Consider the following 22,293-nt stretch of genomic DNA (forward strand, 5'->3'; position numbering starts at 1 on the left):
ATGAAAACATAATAGGTTCAGATCTGAAATCTTGGCACTCCGGCCCTAGTGACAAGCATTAAGCATAGCAAAGTCATAGCAACATCAATCTCAGAACATAGGGGATACTAGGGATCAAACCCTAACAAAACTAACTGGATTACATGATAAATGTCATCCAACCCTTCACCGTCCAGCACACCTAAAATGGAATTACTCACGCACGGCAGTGAGCATCATGAAATTGGTGATGGAGGGTGGTTGATGATGACGACGGCGACGGATTCCCCTCTCCGGAGCCCCGAACGGACTCCAGATCAGCCCTCCCGAGAGAGTTTAGGGCTTGGCGGCAGCTTCGTATCATAAATGTGATGAATCCTTCTCCTTGATTTTTTTCTCCCCGAACACAAATATATGGAGTTGGAGTTGAGGTCGGTGGAGCACCAGGGGGCCCATGAGGCAGGGGGCACGCCCAGGGGGCAGGCGTGCCCCCCACCCTCGTGGCTAGGGTGTGGGCTCCCTGGCCTTGATTCTTTCGCCAGTATTTTTTATTATTTCCAAAAATAAGTTCCGTGGAGTTTCAGGTCATTCCGAGAACTTTTGTTTCTGCACATAAATAACACCATGGCAATTCTGCTGAAAACAGCATCAGTCCGGGTTAGTTCCATTCAAATCATGCAAGTTAGAGTCCAAGACAAGGGAAAAAGTGTTTGGAAAAGTAGATACAAGGGAGACGTATCACCGTCCTAGGGCCAGTGCTCCAGATCTCAGGCACCGCCGACGCCATTGCCCCTCCGGTCGCTGAAAGCCGCTGCCCCTCTATTCCCCTCTCTCAGTGACGCGAAATGACCCCCTCGCGACCCCTTCGTGAATGGTTGGAACAAAAACTGAGGGAGCAACTAATTGGATTGAGGCCAGACACATGGTACAACATCTATCCTTGGATCTGAAGAGATCCAAAGCGCAAAGCGAGTCCAACGGAATGGTTCGGCCGGCGCCCCGGCCAGAAACGATTCCCATAAAAAAATGGCTCCTCCTAATGGATTTCTGACATCTCAGTCCCATGCCATTGTCAACGTAGTCAATAAACGATAGAATTGCACAACGAGCGGCTGACACCAGGGACCCAGCAGCTCGCCCAGTTATTTTTGTTTTGGGTTAATTTGATAAACGCCACTCCAAATCTGGTGTTTCTGAGAAATGCCACTGCAATTTCCAAAGTTTGAAAAATGCCATTTCATGCCATTTCCAGTGGCATTTTTCGAAGTGTGGAGTGGCATTTTTCAAAGTTTGCAAATTGCAGTGGCGTTTTCCAAAGTTTGCAAAAATTGTAGTGGAATTTTTCAAAGTTTAGAAATTGCAGTGGCATTTTTATGAATTGCGATAATTGGAGTGACATTTATCTAATTTGTTTTTGAGATGGAAGCAGGGTGTCACTGGGTTGTGCGGGGTACTCTGGCCTGTCTAGACAGCCTTCTCTTTTATGTTTACCACAGACCAGCCCAGTAGTTCTTTTCTTCTCTGAAAATGGCTAGCCCATTTTTTTTGTGATTTGCCAAGTAAGTCGCTTTGTCAGGCCCGTTGGGCTGCAAATCTTTCAAGAAGAGGAGAGCTTCATTCGGCTGGCCGAGAAAATGGCCTATCAGTAAGGAGAAGTGGGTTGTACATTTTTAAAACACATCAAACCGACAATTATTTCAAATTTCTTTTTTTCATTTCGAGATTTTAAATTGCATTGATTTTTATGCATGGACAATTTGCTGGATTTTATATTGATATACATTTAATTTTAAAATCAGTTTGAACGTGACTCAAAATTTTGGGATTAAAATCAGTTCGGACCGCACCGAAATATGCAAAATTTCGTATAATTTTTTAACCGTGGCCACAATATGGGCTGTAATGCTAACAAAAAGAATATGGGCTCCAAAAAATCTTAAGAATTAGCAAATGGGCTGTAAATTATAAGAAATAATGGCAGATGTTCTGTATGCTGTTTTCCACAAATTTGAGGCTTTGCTAAAAAAAAGGTTGACGCACAAGCAGTGACTGTTGGATGTCCATCCAACGGCAATCGTGCTTCTTCAATCTCTGTTCTTCTTGCTCCAGCCGCTCAAACAAGCGCCGGCGGGACTGCCTCCTCCCTCCTCCTCGCAGCCGGCTGTGCTGTCGCGCAGGCCTCACCGCCCCATCGTACTCCCATCGCTGGCCTAGCCATCCCTCTACTCACCCACACTGCTGTTATTCTCCGGCGATGGCAGATGAACCAGTAAACCCTCGTACAGTCGTACTCCCCTCCGCGTGGGAAAAAACTGTCGAGTCTTCCTTGGCTCTGTGTCATTCCCTTCCTAGGTCTGGCCGTCGTCCACCGCCCTGGTGCTCTCGGCACGGCCTGGTCAACATGGTCAACGACCGACATGCATCTGAAGTGGACTGTACGTGTAGAGGCTGACAGCTGGGTCCACGGCCGCACACAAGGAAATGCCTCCTTATTACGCGCAAAATAATGATTCCTCCACCTGACATCTGGGACCCACCGAAAGGGCCTCTGTATTCCGCGAAAAAAATGTTACCGCCGCTGACAGCTCAGACCCACCAGCTATATCTTCGCACGCAAGGAAGTGCCTCCTTATTACGCACAAAAAAATGAATACTCCCCCAGCTAGCTGGGACCCAGTATAGTGGGAGGCTGACTTGTGGGCCTTCTAAGTTGACGGGGACGGAGGGCTTTGTCAACTTAGTCAATATGCACAATTCTAGCTCCAGTGACCATATGATGTCCATCCAACGACCGTAGTGCTTCTTCAACCTCTTGTCTTCTTGCTCCAGCCGCCCAAACCAGCGCCGGTCGTGCCTCGTGCTCCTACCTCCCATGGCCGGCTGTGTTGCCGTGGAGGCCTCACCGCCCCTACTACTCCCACCGCTGGCCAGGCCATCCCTCTACTCACCCACAGCCCTTGTTATTCTATGGCGATGGCAGCCTCACACCGCAGCGAACCAGTGAACCCTCATACACCTCTACGCATGGGAATCCACTGTCGCGTCTTCCCCGGCTCCGCGTCGTCCCCTTCCTAGGCCTCGCCGTCGTCCACCGCCCTGGTGCTCTCGACGCGGCATGGTCAACGTGGTCAAGGAACGGCTTCCATCGGACATGGACTGTACATGGAGAGGCTGACAGCTGGGTCCACGGCCGCAGCAAGGAAGTGCCTCCTTATTACGCGGAAAATAATGATTCCTCCACCTGACAGCAAGGACCCATCGGACGGGAAACCATATTTCGCGAAAAAAACGTTTCCCCCCTGACTGCAGGGACCTACCAGCTACATCTTCGCACGCAAGGAAGTGCGTCCAGGCAAAAAACAACCGATTCGCCCCCTGACTGCTGGGACCCACCATCTACATCTTCGCACGCAAGGAAGTGCCTGACAGTCGGGACCCACCTGGTCGAAGCGTACGTAGCGTTGTCATTCTGGTCGCGAACGTGTACATACATACTGGTCGATGTAGATGCGCGCACACACGTACGTACAATGGCCAGTGTGCAAGAAATAAAATATGGCCACGTACGTACATACGGGCGGGGTCTCGAGCGCCTACTCCCGCATACGTATGGCCAGGGCTCGTGTACATGGCTGGGTCAGAACGGAGAAACTGCGTCATCGTCGTGTTCATGGGGAGGCAACGGAATGCCTCGTGTTCATCAGGAGGCAACGGAATGCGTGGGAGCCAACCGGCTTGGACGGAACAACCGATGGAAACGAGGACTGGCGTACCGCACAACGGAGGAAACGGCCTTGTGTTCGACCGGCCATGTTCGAAACAGGATCCTGTTCATCGGGAGGGGTCTGGCGTACCGCAAAATGGAGGAAATGGACCTCCTACGGTCGAAATGGGGTCCTGTTGATCGGGAGGGGTGTGGCATGCTGCAAAACAGAGGAAACGGACTTGTGTTGGAGCGCTACAGTCGAAACGGGGGTCCTGTTCATCGGGGGGTGGGGGGGGGGGTGTGGCGTACCGCAAAACGGGACACCACGGGATACTGTTCATCTTAGCCTCCACAGGCTACTATTCATCCACCGTTGACCTCCTCCAGCCTCCACTTGTGACTGTTCATCCACGGGCCCCTGTTCATCCAGCCTCCACCGTGCGCTACTCCATCGACTACTGTTCAACCAGCCCTCTGTTCAACCAGCCCTCCACGGGCTACTATTCATCCAGCCCTCCATCGTCTATTGTTCATCCAACCCTCCATGGGGTCGTCCTGTTCATCCAGCCCTCCACGGGGTCCTGTTCATCCAGCCCCAACCGGCTCGATCGATCGGGGCCCTGTTCATCCAGAGGCAACACCACGGGGTCCTGTTCATCCACCCCCACCGGGAACTGTTCATCCAACCCCCCCCCCCCAACAACGCTCACTGTTCATCCAGAGGCAGCATCGACCAGCTTCAGTTAGCAGCAGTAGCGAAGGAATCACTCGGGTTCAGTAACGTAGCTAGTGCAATCGCTCGGGTTCAGTTAGAGTGCAACGCCTCGCTCGGGTTCAGTTAGAGCCCAACGCCTCGTACACACACGCGTATGTGTATGAGAGAAACGCGCATTGCTCGGCCCCTGACCACCCACCGTAACCAGGAACTCCCCGAAATTTTCCTCGGCCTCGCTTCTACCACGGTTTTTTCTGTCATGGACGGCCCAAAGAATGTCTTGCAGCTGCGTCTTTGGCCCGCCCAGGACGAAAAGCCCATTTTCTGTCATGATTTTTTGTCAAAGAAGTTGGAGCCCACCACATCTATGATTATACCGGGTTTTGTCACAATTATCGTCATAGAAGTGTCATAAGTATGACAGAAAAAAATTTCGTTCGGCCAAAAATGTCATGGATGTGTCTTTTTTGTAGTGGGAGGAGGAAGAGGAGGAAGAAAGCAACTTCCCCCTCCCCGAGGGGGAGAAGAGGGCGGCCTCCACAGATCTGGAGGCGGAGGCGTCCAAGAAGGGAAAGGCTTCCCTCGCGTATAGCTCCGCGTGGGACGTTGATAGCAGCCCAGAGTGGCGCCCTCGAGACAAGCCCCTGGCCGAATCGTGAGCATCCGAAGACCCCGAAGTATTCATACATCCTCCTTTTCACCTCATAATTCTAACATATTGAATCATGCATTTGCAGTCCGACTCGTTCTTCCCTTGAGCAATCCTCGTCTACGGGGAACTTGCTGGATCAGAAGGTGATGGACAGCGGGTCCCTTCACATGGCTTCCTCTCCTAAGGCTACGGACGACGCTGAGGTGTTGTTTAGAAGGACCCCCGGGCAGGGAGAGATGCAGGAGGTCATCAAGATGACACTAGAGGGTGAGACCCGACCGCCGAACACATGGGGGGGGGGGGGTAGATCCCCATGGAGACCAGCGGTGGGGGCTATGTCCAATTCGCCCCCTACCGAATGCGGTCCTAGAGACCTATACGGCTCCGGAATCTGGCCCGTAGTCTCCTTCATTGGAAGGAGGTATGCCTATTCCACCGGTGACCTCTGCCCAACTAGAGGAGCCGGATACTCTACTGGAGGCGCTGCGAAGCGCTTCCATCATGGAGGAACACCATACCCTCATGGGTGCGGTGATTGAGAAGATTCAGTCCGCGAAGAGCGGGCTGACCGAAGCCTATGCGAGCCTTCTAACAGGCTTTGAGGTAAGTGCGGTATTTATGTAAAAAGAAAGTTACAATATAGACAATAGCCCCTGAGACTCTGTTCGGTGTATGGAAAAAACCGAACAGAGGATCAAATAGCTATTCACAGGAAGCTAATCATACATGTCTTTGTGAATAAGCAGGCGTCGCTACTGGCCGCGACTTCTCATGCTGCTGAAGTCTCCAGATTGAAGTGGAAGCTAGAATGGACCGAGGAAGAGCTCGGCTGTGCGAAAAACCAGCTGGAGAATACCAAAGGTATGCAATGATATTGTGTATGTCTGTAAGTGGTGAATAATGTGAGCTGATCACAGTGCCATGACATTTATTAGGGTCGGCGACTAAGGAAGAGGCCCTCAAAAAGGCACTGGATGAGGCCGAGGAGAGAGCGGTAAATGAAAAAGCCGCCCGAGAAAAGCATGAGGCCAGGGTTAGTGAGGTCCAGCAGGAGATCCAGGACGCAGTGAAGAAATGCGAGTCCTTGGAGCGCCAGAATGCGGACCAAGAGTCCAAACTCGCTAAGGCCTGCCAAAGCACACAAGAGGCCCGAGCTGAAGGCCAAGGCACCCTCCGGGAGATCCAGGAGGCCAAGAAGATCGCGGCGGGTAAGGCTTTCATTATGCAAAGCAAGTATATGAGCCCGAGGTATCTCTTACTGACTCGGATTTGGAGTTCTCCAGGGGCATTTACGGATTGGCCGCGCAGTGTTTCTGACGCTGCAGAATTCTTCCGGGCTGAAGAGGGGAGCTCAACGGAGAAGCTGTTCTAGTCGCAATACCTTGCACCAGAACATCCGGTGCCCTTTAGCGACCAGCTAAAACAGTTGGTCGAGCTGCATAGGGTGGCCGAATTAGCCATGAAGGATTTAATAATCCGGCTGTGGCCTGCAAAAGCTATACCTGGAACCTACTTCGGCCTCATGAAGCGGTTGGTCAATGCCTGCCCGCGGCTTGATGCTATTAAGCGATCAGTCTGCATAGAAGGTGCCCGGATGGCCTTCGGCCGTGTGAAGATACAATGGGCGAAGATGGATGCCGTCAAGCTCGCGACCGAAGGACTGCCTGCGAGCAAGGAGCACCGCACGCCCGAGCGGTATTTTGAAGATGTTCTGAAGGGATCCCGCATTGTGGCGGAGCAATGTGCCAAGGACATAATTTTCGAATGAATACATTCATGTAATCCCACCCTGTGTAATGAAGACAAGGCTTGGTATGCAATATAATGCTTTGCTGTTTTGTTCATTTACAATTTATCTCCTGTGCGACCGTTTTCACCAAATCTGAGAGTTGACCAGTCGTCGGCTTCAACCCCCATGTAGGTAGTACGGGGTGTTCGGGATGAATCTAAACACTCTTTATCCAAGGGTTTGGTCCTTAAAGGAGGTGTTTAGCGCAACGAACCAGGCAATTGGACTATGTGGCTTTATTACCCTCACTTAGCCATAGGAGTTTGACAATGAAAATATATCTGCAGCCCCTAGTATCCAGACTAGGGTTCTATGAACACCTGATCGGATAAGAACCGATTCGTCGCATAATGCGGAAAAAATCACTAAAGATTTGAAACCTTCGAAGAGCTGACCGGCTCACGCCGCATCATGACAGTCAGTTTTTGGCTTTCTCTACTAAGGTGCTGATCCGGATAAACCAGGACACAATCGTAGTAGTTCTCCCTTTACTACCCTAGCCGATATAGCAGAACGTAAGGTAGTAAGTACAGGAGCCGGACAACCCAACTATTGACCAAAGACATGATTCAGAGCCAATGCATATAATGCTAAATTCGGGGTGCCGAACTATACTATAATAGTGTTCGTACTTGTTGCCATAATGTGGGGCGCAATGAAGCCCCCGGCCGATTATGGCGTACCAAGGTGTAAGGATGCAAATTAAAATAGCAAAAAATAAAAGTAAAGAAGAAGCTAGTGCCACATATGTTGGGCCACAAACTGTTTGCATTATAATTTTAATTAATACGTCAGAGCGTGTGTGAAAAAACAGAGTGAGAAGCAACAGTGGCTATTTAAATATGCCAAGACCAAGGAGGAGCTGCGTACGGGTCCTGAGAACAGGTAGAGTGATCGCCAAGAGGGACATCTAGAGATTCCCCTGCACGTCTGTGCTACTTGCCACCTTGGTGTGTCCGTTCTTCGAAAGGACCGATTATGAGGCCGGTGAGAGGGACCTACGGAAAGGAAACCTAAAAAGAAAAAGTGAAAGTATGTGTGTCCAGGGGAGGTCGAGCCTTATTATGGATCACAATCTAGGCATGCCTCCGTCTATGCCCATGGTATTTTTGAGTGCGTAGTTATGTACGCGCAGCGCGAATGCCACCACTTGGTGTGGTTTGGGACGGAGTCCGAATTGCTAGTTGAGCTCTTGACAAGCTGGGCTGTCCTGGCGCATGGTATCCCGGACTAGTTTGACAGTGTTCGGGAGTATGGCTGCCAAATTAAGGTTCTGCTTGTGGAGGCCATTCTGTACTTCTGCTGCCAGGGCAGCGGTGTGCTCCTCTGTACGGAGGGAGCGCTCCGTATTTCCATTAATTGTTATGACACCACGTGGTTCGGGCATCTTGAGCTTGAGATAAGCATAGTGCGGTACTGCATTGAATCGGGCAAACGCAATTCGTCCGAGTAGAGCATGATGGCCACTACGGAAGGGGACGATATAAAAGATTAACTCCTCGCTTCGGAAGTTGTCCGGATATCCAAAGATGGACTCCAATGTGATTGAGCCCGAGCAGTGGGCCTCTACACCTGGTATAACTCCTTTAAAGGTAGTGTTGGTGGGCTTGATCCTTGATGGATCGATGCCCATTTTGCGTACTGTATCCTGGTAAAGCAGGTTGAGGCTACTGCCGCTGTCCATGAGGACTTGTGTGAGATTAAATCCATCAATTATCGGATCAAGGGCCAATGCGATTGACCCACCGTGACGGATACTGGTCGGATGATCCCTACAATCAAAAGTGATCAGGCATGAGGACCATGGGTTGAATTTTGGGGCGACTGGCTCTATCGCATAGACGTCCCTAAGCACGCGTTTGTGCTCCTTCTTGGGGATATTGGTGGCGTATATCATGTTCACTATTTTGATTTGAGGAGGAAACCTCTTCTGCCCCCCTGTGTTCGGTGGACGGGGCTCCTCGTTGTCGTTCTCGCTTTGCGACCCCTTCTCTTTGTGTTCGGCATTTAACTTGCCGGCCTGTTTGAAGACCCAACAACTCCCGTGGGTATGATTGGCTGGTTTATCAGCGGTGCCATGGATCTGGCATGGGCGATGGAGTATGTGATCCAGGTTGGAAGGGCCCTGATTATTTCTTTTATATGGCTTCTTCCATTGACCGGACTTGGAGCCACAGAATCCGGTGTTGACCGCCGTGTCCTCGGTATTATCACCGTTGCCTCGACGTCTATGTTTGTTGCGTCGGGGCTTTCCATTGCTGTTTCTAGCTTCCGAAGTGCCATGTTCGCTTGTATTGTTATTACTACGGGCTAGCCAGCTATCTTCGCCCGCGCAAAAGCGGGTCATGACTGCTGTGAGGGCTGCCATGGAGTTCGGCTTTTCTTGGCCGAGGTGTCGAGCGAGCCATTCGTCCTGTATGCTATGTTTAAATGCTGCCAAGGCTTCGGCATCCGGACAGTCGACGATTTGGTTCTTTTTGGTTAAGAATCTAGTCCAGAATTTCCTAGCTGACTCTCCGGGCTGTTGGATTATGTGACTTATGTCGTCGGCATCTGGAGGTCGAACATATGTACCTTGGAAGTTGTCAAGGAAGGCTTCTTCCAAGTCCTCCCAGCTTCCAATAGAGTTTTCAGGCAGGCTGTTCAGCCAGTGTTGGGCTGGCCCCTTAAGTTTTAGGGGCAGGTATTTGATGGCATGAAGATCATCACTGCGCGCCATGTGAATATGGAGGATAAAGTCTTCAATCCATACCGCAGGATCTGTGGTTCCATCATATGATTCGATATTGACGGGTTTGAACCCTTCTGGGAATTCATGTTCCATTACTTTATCGGTGAAGCAGAGGGGGTGTGAAGCGCCTCTATATCGGGCCGGGTCGCGACGTACCTCGGATGGAGTCCGTCTGCGATTTTCGGCTCGGACGTAACTATACTTGCCATGTTTGGCTTGATAGCCGTTGTCGCGCGTCAGGGCACGCCCCCGTGATACATAGACCGATCTGGCCGGACCTGCTTTATTCTTCAGGCCCTGCCAGAGATCACGTGTGTATCTCTGAGCAGTTTTGTCTCTGCCTTTATGGTGAGGTGGTACAAGCTGGTATTCGGCTATGGTTGCCGCTTTGTCCCAACCACGTGGTGGTCGGTCAGCCGTATTGTGCGCTGACGGCACGGGCTCCAGTGCCTCATCGTCGAATTGAGGTAATAATTTGCGCTTTGGGTAAGTTTTGAGTGGTCGCTTGGGGCCATATTCTTTGGCTTCCAGGACATTAGTCCATCTATCATTGAGCAGATCTTGATCAACTTGAAGCTGTTGCTACTTCTTTTTCAGGCTTCTTGCAGTGGCTATTAGCCGGCGCTTGAAGCGCTCTTGCTCGAGAGGCTCCTCAGGCACGATGAAATCCTCGGTGCCGAGGCTCGCCTCACCTTGGAGAGCAGAAGGTAAATACTATCCTCCGAGTCTTCGTGTATAGCCTGTTCGTTAGGGCTGACTCACCCATCTTCCCGTTCGTCCTATTCGGAAGTTGGCTGAACGGGGACTTCATTGTCTACGGTGCCGTCCGGAGTGTTATATTCTCCTGTGCCGGTGTTGCTGTCTTTGCTGCGGCGTGACTTAGAGCGGCGCCGCTGACGCTGGCGCTTCGGTTGTATCTCAGGAGGTTTATCCTCAACCGGATCTTCCTTGTCATCGCCGCTATTCTCTTTTGGTGCATCCACCATGTATACTTCATACGAGGAAGTGGCCGTCCAGCGTCCGGTAAACGGCGGGTTTTGGGCCTCTTCTTCTCCGGCATCGTCATCCATACCGTCGATGTTGTCGGATCCATAATCGAGCATGTCGGTTAAGTCTTCGACAGTGGCTATTAAGTGGGCGGGGGGTGGGAAGCGAAATTCGTCATCAGCCTCTAGCTCGAACCGAATATAATTCAGTCATGAGTCCCCTGCTATGGAGAGTGTTTTTAATGAGTTTAGCACATCGCCTAAGGGCGAGTGTCGGAAGATGTACGCGGAGCTAAATTCACCGATCAACATCCGATCAAGCTCATCGTGCATGGACGCACATGCTTCGAAACCTGTAGCCGGAAACATGTCTGAGGTTATGGCAATACCAATCTCATTTGATGTTGGGTCTGTGTGCGGCTCCGCCCCGCTGAGTCTGCGGCCACCATGACGGGGTTGAGCCTTCCATCCTCGGATGGTGTGACCTGCTCCAGATCTAGGGCCGGAGCAGTTGCAGGTTCCATCTCCTGGGTGTGGTTCGATGACAGATTTAAGTCATGTTCATCATGGTGAAAGGGAGCGGCTACTGCCGCGGTCTCGAATCCGTCGAAGATCATGTCTCCGCGGATGTCCGCGACATAGTTCAAGCTTCCAAATCTGCCCTGTTGTCTAGGGGCGTAGCTACCGATCTGCTCTAGATGGCCAAGCGAGTTGGCCCGTAGTGCGAAGCTGCCGAACATGAAGATCTGTCTGGGGAGGAAGGTTTCTCCTTGGACAATGTTATTGTGGATAATTGGTGGGTCCATCAAACCTCTCGGCGACGGCACCGCGAAACTCTCAATGAAAGTACCAACATCGGTGTCAAAACTGGCGGATCTCGGGTAGGGGGTCCCGAACTGTGCGTCTGAGGTTGATGGTAACAGGAGACTAGGAACACAATGTCTACCCAGGTTCGGGCCCTCTCGATGGAGGTAAAATCCTACGTCCTTCTAGATTAATATTGATGAGTATGGGGGTTACAAGAGTTGATCTACCACGAGATCATAATGGCTAAACCCTAGAAGTCTAGCCTATCTGATTATGACTGTCTTTTCAGACTAAACCCTCCAGTTTATATAGACATCAGAGGGGACTAGAGTTATACAAAGTCGGTTACATAGAAAGGAAGTAGTACATCTGGCCGCCTGGTTTGCCATCCACGCAAAGAAGAGTCCTATCCGGATACGGGAGAAAGCCTTTCATCTTGTATCTTCACAGTCCAATAGTCCGGTCCGTGCCCAACAGACCGGATGCCCGAGGACCCCTTAGTCCAAGACTCCCTCAGTCACTATATACGTTTTGCGGTGATTATACGGTCACTTGCTCACCTTTCAGCATCGGATTGCACTCTGTTGACCGGCCAAATAATCTGCATGGCACCATGTTGACTAGTTAAATTGACCACGTTCCTTGTGGGTCCCACATGTCAGTTCGCATAGGAAAAAGGTCAGATAAACACAAATTTATGCAGGCGCGACAAGACTCCAACCCATGCGTGGGAATCACCTGGTTGTGTATGTGTCTATTAGGGCCTGATGTGTGCGCATGCATGTGTAGGTTGAGCACTTGAGCATGAGGTGTGTGTTGGTCGTGTGGTGTGTGCATGCATGCGTGGGTGTGTGCGTGTGAGTGTTACGTGCATGCTGGCTGCGTGTGTATGTGTGAGTGTTGCGTGTGTGGCTTCATGTGTTCGTGTGCGTGCGTGTGTGTATAATCACCACACCAGCTCCTGTGTGTTAAAACATACGGCTCAGCATACCAATACAAGTCCACCTTGTCTGTTGTGCCCGCGGTCATGACTTCGTACCACCGTCCAACATTTTTTTGTCGTTTGTTTTCATTCTTACTAGCAAGATGCCCGTGCGTTGCACGTAACATCAACATGCATTTGTATGACTAGTTTATCTTATGAGAGAAAAGGATGAACGAGGGAAGGCCTTATTTGCAAATGTGGAGAGGTGTGCGGGTACCTTTTTGCAAAATTGCCATAGTTTCCTTCCTATCCGTCAGATATAAATCGGACGACCTATATTGCAGGATGATAGGCACACCATCATCACCAACTCTGTTTTTCATAAGAGTGTAGATGAGTAGATACAAGCCGACAGGTGGGCTCAATGGTAGTGACATAATGTGATGCAAACTAGAGGTGCCACGTGGAGCGTTTCACTCGTCACCTAGTCGTGTCTTGAGCAAATACAGAGCTGTAGGTGAGCCCGTGACTGTATAATAACCACAAAACGTAAATGGTGAGCGTAATGAGTGGATTCTGAAGTCCAATGTATGTATCGTGCTTTCGCTCCAAATACAGTTATCGTCACTGTATATATCACGAGAGAAAGATGAAACATGCGTGAATGTGCTGGGGGCTTAATTTTAGAGGACCTGGAGATAGTTTGTGTGCGTACGTGAAAGGGGCAAGAGGGGTGTATGCGATGGGGAGAGAGATGCTCTTCGTTTCTCTTTATTATGACTAACTTTATAGATAGTATAAAAATATAAAAAATCATAGTGCGGAATAAATATCATTGTGGGCACCATGCAACAAATTAACGTTCATACTCCTCCATATAACTTTGTAATGTTGTATATATGTAGAAATTCTAAAATAATTTTTTGGCCACACTTTAATCAAAGGGAATGTTGTATGATAAATAAACGTGAAGAGAGGTGATACGTCTCCGTCATATCTATAATTTTTGATTGTTCCATGCCAATATTCTACAACTTTCATATACTTTTGGCAAATTTTTATATTATTTTTTGGGACTAACATATTGATCCAGTGCCCAGTGTTAGTTCCTGTCTGTTGCATGTTTTATGTTTCGCAGAATATCCATATCAAACGGAATCCAAATGGGATAAAAACAGACGAAGCTTATTTTTGGAATATTTGGAAAATCTGGGAGAAAGATCAACGCGAAACGGTGTCCGAGGTGGGCACGAGGTAGGGGGGTGCGCCCACCCCCCTGGGCGTGCCTCTGACCCTCGTGGTCCACCCATAAGGCGGTTGATGCCCTTCTTTGGCCGCAAGAAAGCTAATTTTTGGTAAAAAAATCACGGCGAAGGTTTCGGTCCAATCGGAGTTACGGATCTCCATATATATATATGAAATGGTGAAAGGGCAGCAGAACAGAACACAGAAACAAAGAGAGACACAGAGACAGATCCAATCTCGGAGGGGCTCTCACCCCTCCCTTTCCATGGAGACCAAGGACCAGAGGGGAAACCCTTCTCCCATCTAGGGAGGAAGTCAAGGAAGAAGAAGACGAAGAGGCCCCCTCTCCCCTTCTCTTCTAGTGGCGCCGGAACGCTGCCGTGGCCACCATCATCATCACCATGATCTTCACCAACACCTCCGCCATCTTCACCAACATCTCCATCACCTTCCCCCCTCTATCTACAATGGTCCACTCTCCCGCAACCTGCTGTACCCTCTACTTGAACATGGTGCTTTATGCTTCATATTATTATCCAATGATGCGTTGCCATCCTATGATGTCTGCGTAGATTTTCGTTGTCCTATCAGTGGTTGATGAATTTCTATGATTGATTTAATTTGATTGTGGTTATGTTGTTGTCCTTTGGTGCCCATCATATGAGCGCACGCGTGGATCACACCATAGGGTTAGTTGTATGTTGATAGGACTATGTATTGGAGGGCAAGGGTGACAGAAGCTTCAGCCTAGCATAGAAATTGATGCATACGGGATTGAAGGGGGACCAATATATCTTAATGCTATGGTTGGCTTTTACCTTAATGAACGTTAGTAGTTGCGGATGCTTGCTAATAGTTCCAATCATAAGTGCATAGAATTCCAAGTAAGGGATGACATGCTAGCAGTGGCCTCCCCCACATAATACTTGCTATCAGTCTAGTAATGTAGTCAGTTGCTTAAGGGGAAATTTCGCAACTCCTACCACCACTTTTCCACACTCGCTATATTTACTTTATTGCTTCTTTACTTAAACAACCCCTACTTTTTATTTATGTAATCTTTATTATCTTGCGAACCTATCCAACAACACCTCCAAAGTACTTCTAGTTTCATACTTGTTCTAGGTAAAGCGAACATCAAGCGTGCGTAGAGTTGTATCGGTGGTCGATAGAACTTGAGGGAATATTTGTTCTGCCTTTAGCTCCTCGTTGGGTTCGACACTCTTACTTATCGAAAACTATTGCGATCCCCTATACTTGTGGGTTATCAAGAGGGCTTTTTAGATCAATGGGGTATGTGATGTAACATGTCTGAATGTGTAGTTGATGTATTTGGCAGGGCCTAGAGAGGTATGTGTGTGTATTACGTATTCGAGAGAGGCATGGATAGAGGGGCCGGCCGGGGGAGGGTCGTGGGAGAGATAGCACGAGAAATGAGAGAGGTCTAGAGAGAGAGAGAGAGACTAATATGATGTCACGGCGAGAGATTCCCTTGAGTGTGTATATGCAAGGGGGAGGGGATAGAGGCATGAGGAGATTTTTTTTGTGTGGTGTTTGTGTTGGTCTGTGTGGGTGTGAGAAGATAATGAGACCTGGGGGCAGAGGGTGTGTCACAGCGTGAGGTCCGGTGGGTCGAGGTGAGGCCCTTGGTTCGGTTCCTGTGCCACATTGGTCGGCCCGTGACGCATTTAGGGAGACCCATGGATGACTTGTCGTACAATACAACGATAGCAGAATTGTGAAGGACTCTATGTCCACTGACAAAGCTGGCTAGGATTTGTAACCCCGGGTTCTCGAACTAAGGTAACCCCTTATCTCTGATATTACTATTCATCCAACCTAACTTTAAGGGGCATCCTACAGAATGCTCTGCTAGAATCATACTCGTCGATTAGGAAGAGAGGTGTGAGACAATGCATGAGAGACAGACCTAAAGATAATGAGCATACATGAGACACGTAGGCAGGTCTATGTATATAGAAAGGGTCGATGGGGATTGTGCGTGTGTATGCTTGTGAGAGGAAGAGTGCTTGTGATAAAGATTATGAAATAAATCGTAAATGGTTATGAGAGGGAGGGAGGGTTATATCGAGAGCATGTATGCGAGAAAGACACCTTGGGAGAGAGTGTGTGAGCATGTGTGAGAGACCACCGATGCAGAGTGAAACTACACGTAAAAGACTGATGTACACATTGATTAAAGATATAAATTGTATCCAAATATTAGGATGCGATCATGATATTTGTAATTCGCGTAAGGAACGGTCATTGATCCATCAGACATCTAGATTCTATCGAATTTTAGCATGTATATGTTATTATTCGACATAATTGTTCTACATAGCTAGTATTTTGAACTCCAGACAATGCATCCTTTAGCAATCGAATATAAACGTGAGTATAGTTCATGTTGTGTGTGTAAAGCACATTATACATACGAAAGTTACACAATGAACATTATAAATAGCTAGCTATGAACTAGTATACATTTGAATTCAACTTAAGGTGGTTTAAAAAATCGAATTCAACATGAAGTCCATTCAATTCTTTGAATTCAATATCATGGCATTTGTAAATCATACCTAAATTATGGGGGCAACAATCTTTGCTCTGATTTTGTACATAATAGCATATATAGTCGTGTACAAAATAGATTCAAATTTAGCTCCTCCATTCCAAAATAATTATAGTTATAGGATTTTCAAGTGTCAAAATTTCAAAAAGAAGCAGATAATTTAATAAGGTTTTCAAACATACAAGGTCAAATTTAACATTGTCTATTTAGGTCAATCCTCAAAGTTCAAGCGTACTCTAAACGTGAATGCTTCTATTTAAAAATTTCGAACGAACCGCCAAACGAGCCTCTACTCGCCCGAAACCGCGTGAGACCAATGTTTGGTAGTAGAAGGAAATCACTTTTCTAACTCCGACCGGTGAAACCTACTGGCCCGACGTCCAAAGGTCTAAACCGGGGTAGGTTTGTAGCTTCATGTAGATGCCACGCAACCACCTCCGAAAAACATTCATATACAATGGCCGCCTAAGCACACATGCGCGCGGCCGAAATCGCTCCCGCCCACTATTTGGGACACCTGGGATTACCATCCTACCACCGACCCGCAGTAGGTTTGAAATTTAAGAGGGGGGCAAAGTTTGTACTTTCCCAAAATTTCAAACAAGCGCGTCCCGTCTGTTCAAAAAAGCCAAAAACAAGCGCGTCCCAGACGAAACATGGTTCTCACTTAGCTCCCCTCGCCCCCCGTCTGATTCCCCATTCGTACTCTATGGGCGCCAAAACTACCTCTCCACCAGTCGCGAAACCCCGGTGTCCTCTGTCCGCCACCCATCAACTGCCGCCCTCCTCCATCATGCCGGAGCCGGTACCCCAACGTCGTCGTCCACCGCAACCTCAACCGCAACGCCCTCCAAGGCTAGTAGTTGAAGCCGAGGCCGAGCCGTCCGTACCCGAGCCAGTTCAACCATGCCGTCCTGCGCCTCACCGCTGCCGCTCCAACTTCGCCACTATCCACCGCACCGGAGTTGTTCCTGCTACACCGTCCTTCGCCGCCTCGAATCTGCTTCCCCTCCACCGACATACGGCCATGGCAACACAGTCAACAATTTGGCCATGGGTTCATCCAAGCCTTCACCCTCCTCGAAAACATCAATTTCCTCGGCAAAAAGAAGAAGATCGGCGTGACATGTGGAGGCGACCACACTGGCTACGGGAAATGGTACTCCTCTTCCCTTATTCGTGCAAATCTTATGTGTCTTCTTGCACGGTATTCATCCCCAAAAATACACTATTTGACTGCTTCTTCTTGATACTAGATGTTCCTAGTTACTCGTGATGCACAAGGTTTCTCCTCATATACTATTTCACCTTAGCTAGAGGTCTGTCGCCCCTTGGATTTCAATTCCTAGTCAGTTGATTCCCAATTAACGGAAGCATTCCCTAGCATAACAGGCGCTAGTCCGCCTATTACGCCGTGGAAGCAGCGCCTCAGTGTTCATCTTAGGGGCGTGTGGGGCCTAGAGCTGCTGGCGCCCGATCTGGAGGTCGGCCGGGATTAAAGGGATGCCCTGGGGGCGCTACCAAGCACGACGGTGGTGTGAGGTTGAGGGGAGGGCGGGGCGGCGGAGGCAGGGGTCTGGGCCGGTGGTCGCTGGTGGTTCAAGAAAGATCGTCAACAATGACTGGCGGGAGGTAGACGAACGCCATCTGCCCGTTCCTTATAGATCGGACGGTTCATAAAAAAATTGACTGACCTATTTATTTTCAGTCGACTGTTATCTTGATAGGACCACATGTGGTGGTGTGCTGGAGGAGTACCTGCACTTCTTGTGCTCATATATTACAAAATCATACAGAGTAAAATCTAATTTTGTTTGCTATGCAATGTTGTAGATCTATCATATGTCTCCTGTCATTTATTTTTAGTCACCTGCTATCTGCTACTTTTATAGTGCACTAGTTCTGCACACACTTCACCCATACTCTCACTATTGTGTTTTTATGGAAGGGTATTTCAGACTCTGCTGCCTTCACAGAAGCAGAAAATAAAAGAGAGAAGTTGCTCCAGCGTGGTACGCGGCTAGGCCAGACACGTTTCAGCCATTTAAAGGCTGTAGTGTCAGCAGATGGAGAGGGTAAACGTAGCTCTGGAGTTGATGACCTCGCTCCCAATGAACCACCATCCCAGGTGCATGCTTTAACTTCGCGGTGTCATATGTGGTTGCATGTTGCATATGGTGTCTAGCTTGTATTTGAAAGGCCGAAGTCGGTCTTTATTAAGGTAAGGAAAGATATTTTTTACATGAACCACCATCCCGGGATCACCAGAAGTCAAATGGCTAGTTAGGGCACTGGCCAAGCCAGTGACAAGCCCAGCACAGACAGGCATCACGTGGAAGCCAACTAGAAAGCCACGATGGTGGCAAAGCAGCCCACCTCCCACCAGGCTCTCAGGTCCTAGATGATCATGCTCACCACTCCAACTGGATGTCTAGCTTGTATTGCTTCCAATTTGGTTAAATTGTATCTGCTTAGCTTACACACTATACCTTTGAATATGACATGCCTTCCTGTTTTTGGTACATACTAGTACATCTGTCTATTAACCATGTTCTTACATCAAACTAATGTTCTTGTGTATCCCTCATCAGTCACTTATGATGAGGCAGTCAGGCAAGTGGACTACTATGAGAAAATATCCTCATTTAAAGATTGCAGTGTCAGCCTCCCCACATGATTCTCAAGAAACAGCAAGGCCAGATGAAGATAGTGAGCATAGCTGTATAGTTGATTACTGCATTTCCCCTACATTAGATCGCAGGTGCTTGCTCTAACTTGGCAGCGTGATATGTGGTTGCATGTTGCATATGGTGTCTAGATTGTAATTCTTCCAATCTGGTTAAATTGCATGTGCTATTCTGCTTAGTTTATACATTATACCTGTTAATGTGACATGCCTTCCTGTTTTTCATACATAGTACATCCGTCAATTAAGCATGTCCTTACATAAAACTATTGTTTTTTTGTATCCCGCATAAATCAATATGACGAGACACCTTTAGTATATGCAGTGTGATATTAGTTGCATCTTTCATACGATTTATAAAATGCGCTGCTTCAAATTTTTTGAAATGCCATTTATGATGGGATGCTTTTAAATTGGCAGAGTGCTACCTCTTTTAGCACTGTGTTGGTTTTCCCCGAAGAGGAAGGGATGATGCAGCAAAGTAGCGTAAGTATTTCCCCCAGTTTTTGAGAACCAAGGTATCAATCCAGTAGGAGGCTACGCGCGAGTCCCTCACACCCGCACAAAACAAATAAATCCTCGCAAACCAACACAAATAGGGGTTGTCAATCCCTATAGGGCCACTTACGAGAGTGAGATCTGATAGATATGATAAGATAATATTTTTGGTATTTTTATGATAAAGATGCAAAGTAAAGTAAAGGCAAAGTAAATAACTAAGTAGTAGGATATTGATATGATAAAGATAGACCCGGGGGCCATAGGTTTCACTAGTGGCTTCTCTTAAGAGCATAAGTATTCTACGGTGGGTAAACAAATTACTGTTGAGCAATTGACAGAATTGAACATAGTTATGAGAATATCTAGGTATGATCATGTATATAGGCATCACATCCGAGACAAGTAAACCGACTCCTGCCTGCATCTACTACTATTACTCCACTCATCAACTGCTATCCAGCATGCGTCTAGAGTATTAAGTTAAAAACAGAGTAACGCCTTAAGCAAGATGACATGATGTAGAGGGATAGACTCATGCAATATGAAGAAAACCCCATCTTGTTATCCTCGATGGCAACAATACAATACGTGCCTTGCTGCCCTTACTGTCACTGGGAAAGGACACCGCAAGATTGAACCCAAAGCTAAGCACTTCTCCCATTGCAAGAAAGATCAATCTAGTAGGCCAAACCAAACTGATAATTCGAAGAGACTTGCAAAGATAACCAATCATACATAAAAGAATTCAGAGAATATTCAAATATTATTCATAGATAGACTTGATCATAAACCCACAATTCATCGATCTCAACAAACACACCGCAAAAAGAAGATTACATCGAATAGATCTCCACAAGAGAGGGGGAGCTCACTGTATTGAGATCCAAAAAGAGAGAAGAAGCCATCTAGCTACTAACTATGGACCCGTAGGTCTGAGGTAAACTACTCACACTTCATCGAAGGGGCTATGGTGTCGATGTAGAAGCCCTCCGTGATTGATGCCCCCTCCGACGGAGCTCCAGAACAGGCCCCAATATGGGATCTCATGGATACAGAAAGTTACGGCGGTGGAATTAGGGTTTTGGCTTCGTCTCTGATCGTTTGGGGGTACGTGGGTATATATAGGAGGAAGAAGTACGTCGGTGGAGCAACAGGGGGCCCACGAGGGTGGAGGGCGCGCCTGGGGGGGTAGGCGCCCCCCTACCTCATGGCCTCCTATTTCGTGTCTTGACATAGGGTCCAAGTCTCCTGAGTTGTATTCGATGAGAAAATCACGTTCCCAAAGGTTTCATTCCATTTGGACTCCAATTCTGGGCTGGGCCTCCGGTTAATAGGTTAGTCCGAAAAATAATATAAAAGTGGATAATAAAGCCCAATAATGTCCAAAACAGTAGATAATATAGCATGGAGCAATCAAAAATTATAGATACGTTGGAGACGTATCAAGCATCCCCAAGCTTAATTCCTGCTCGTCCTCGAGTAGGTAAATGATAAAAACAGAATTTTTGATGCGGAGTGCTACTTGGCATAATTTTAATGTAATTCTTCTTAATTGTGGTATGAATATTCAGATCCGAAAGATTCAAGACAAAAGTTCATATTGACATAAAAATGATAATACTTCAAGCATACTAACTAAGCAATTATGTCTTCTCAAAATAACATGGCCAAAGAAACTTCATCCCTACAAAATCATATGGTTTAGTCATGTTTCATTTTCGTCACAGAAGAATGCTATCATCATGCACAACCCCAATGACAAGCCAAGCAATTGTTTCATACTTTAGTAATCTCAAACCTATAAACTTTCACGCAATATATGAGTGCGAGCCATGGACATATCACTATAAATGGAATAGAATATAATGAGGGGGGTTATGTGGAGAAGACAAAAAAGGAGGAAGTCTCACATCAACAAGGCTAATCAATGGGCTATGGAGATGCCCACCGATTGATGTTAATGCAAGGAGTAGGGATTGCCATGCAACGGATGCAGTAGAGCTATAAATGTATGAAAGCTCAACAAAAGAAACTAGTGGGTGTGCATCCAACTTGCTTGCTCACGAACACCTAGGGAACTTGAGGAGGCCCATTGTTGGAATATACAAGCCAAGTTCTATAATGAAAAATTCCCACTAGTATATGAAAGTGATAACATGACAGACTCTCTACTATGAAAATCATGGTGCTACTTTGAAGCACAAGTGTGGCAAAAGATAGTAACATTGTCCCTTCTCTCTTTTTCTCTCATTTTTTTCTTTTTGGGCCTTTTTATGGCCTTTCTCTTTTTTTGGTCCTTCTCTTTTTTATTATTTATTACTCACTTGGGACAATGCTCTAGAAAATGATGATCATCACACTTCTATTTATTTACAACTCAATGATTAGAACTCGATACTAGAACAAAGATGACTCTATATGAATGCCTCCGGCGGTGTACCGGGATATGCAATGGACCAAGAGTGACATGTATGAAAGAATTATGAATGGTGGCTTTGCCACAAAGACTATGTCAACTACATGACCATGCTAAGCAATATGACAATGATGAATGTGTCATGATGAACGGAATGATGGAAAGTTGCATGGCAATATATCTCGGAATGGATATGGAAATGCCATAATAGGTAGGTATGGTGGCTGTTTTGAGGAAGATATAAGGAGGTTTATGTGTGAAAGAGCGTATCATATCACGGGTTGGATGCACCGACGAAGTTTGCGCCAACTCTCAATGTGAGAAAGGGCAATGCACGGTACCGAAGAGGCTAGCAAGGATGGAAGGGTGAGAGTACGGTGGGTGAACAAATTACTGTTGAGCAATTGACAGAATAGAGCATAGTTATGAGAATATCTAGGTATGATCATGTATATAGGCATCACGTCCGAGACAAGTAGACCGACTCCTACCTGCATCTACTACTATTACTCCACTCATCGACCGCTATCCAGCATGCATCTAGAGTATTAAGTTAAAAACAGAGTAACGCCTGAAGCCA

General features: G+C 47.6%; 1 pseudogene; it reads right to left on the reverse strand.

Moving 5' to 3' along the window:
• The window catches only part of LOC123083775 (uncharacterized), a 123,219-nt pseudogene that overhangs the window by 14,734 nt on the left and 86,192 nt on the right, over positions 1–22,293 (reverse strand).

The sequence above is a fragment of the Triticum aestivum genome, chromosome 4A, assembly GCF_018294505.1.
Source record: "Triticum aestivum cultivar Chinese Spring chromosome 4A, IWGSC CS RefSeq v2.1, whole genome shotgun sequence".
Taxonomy (NCBI): Eukaryota; Viridiplantae; Streptophyta; class Magnoliopsida; order Poales; family Poaceae; genus Triticum; species Triticum aestivum.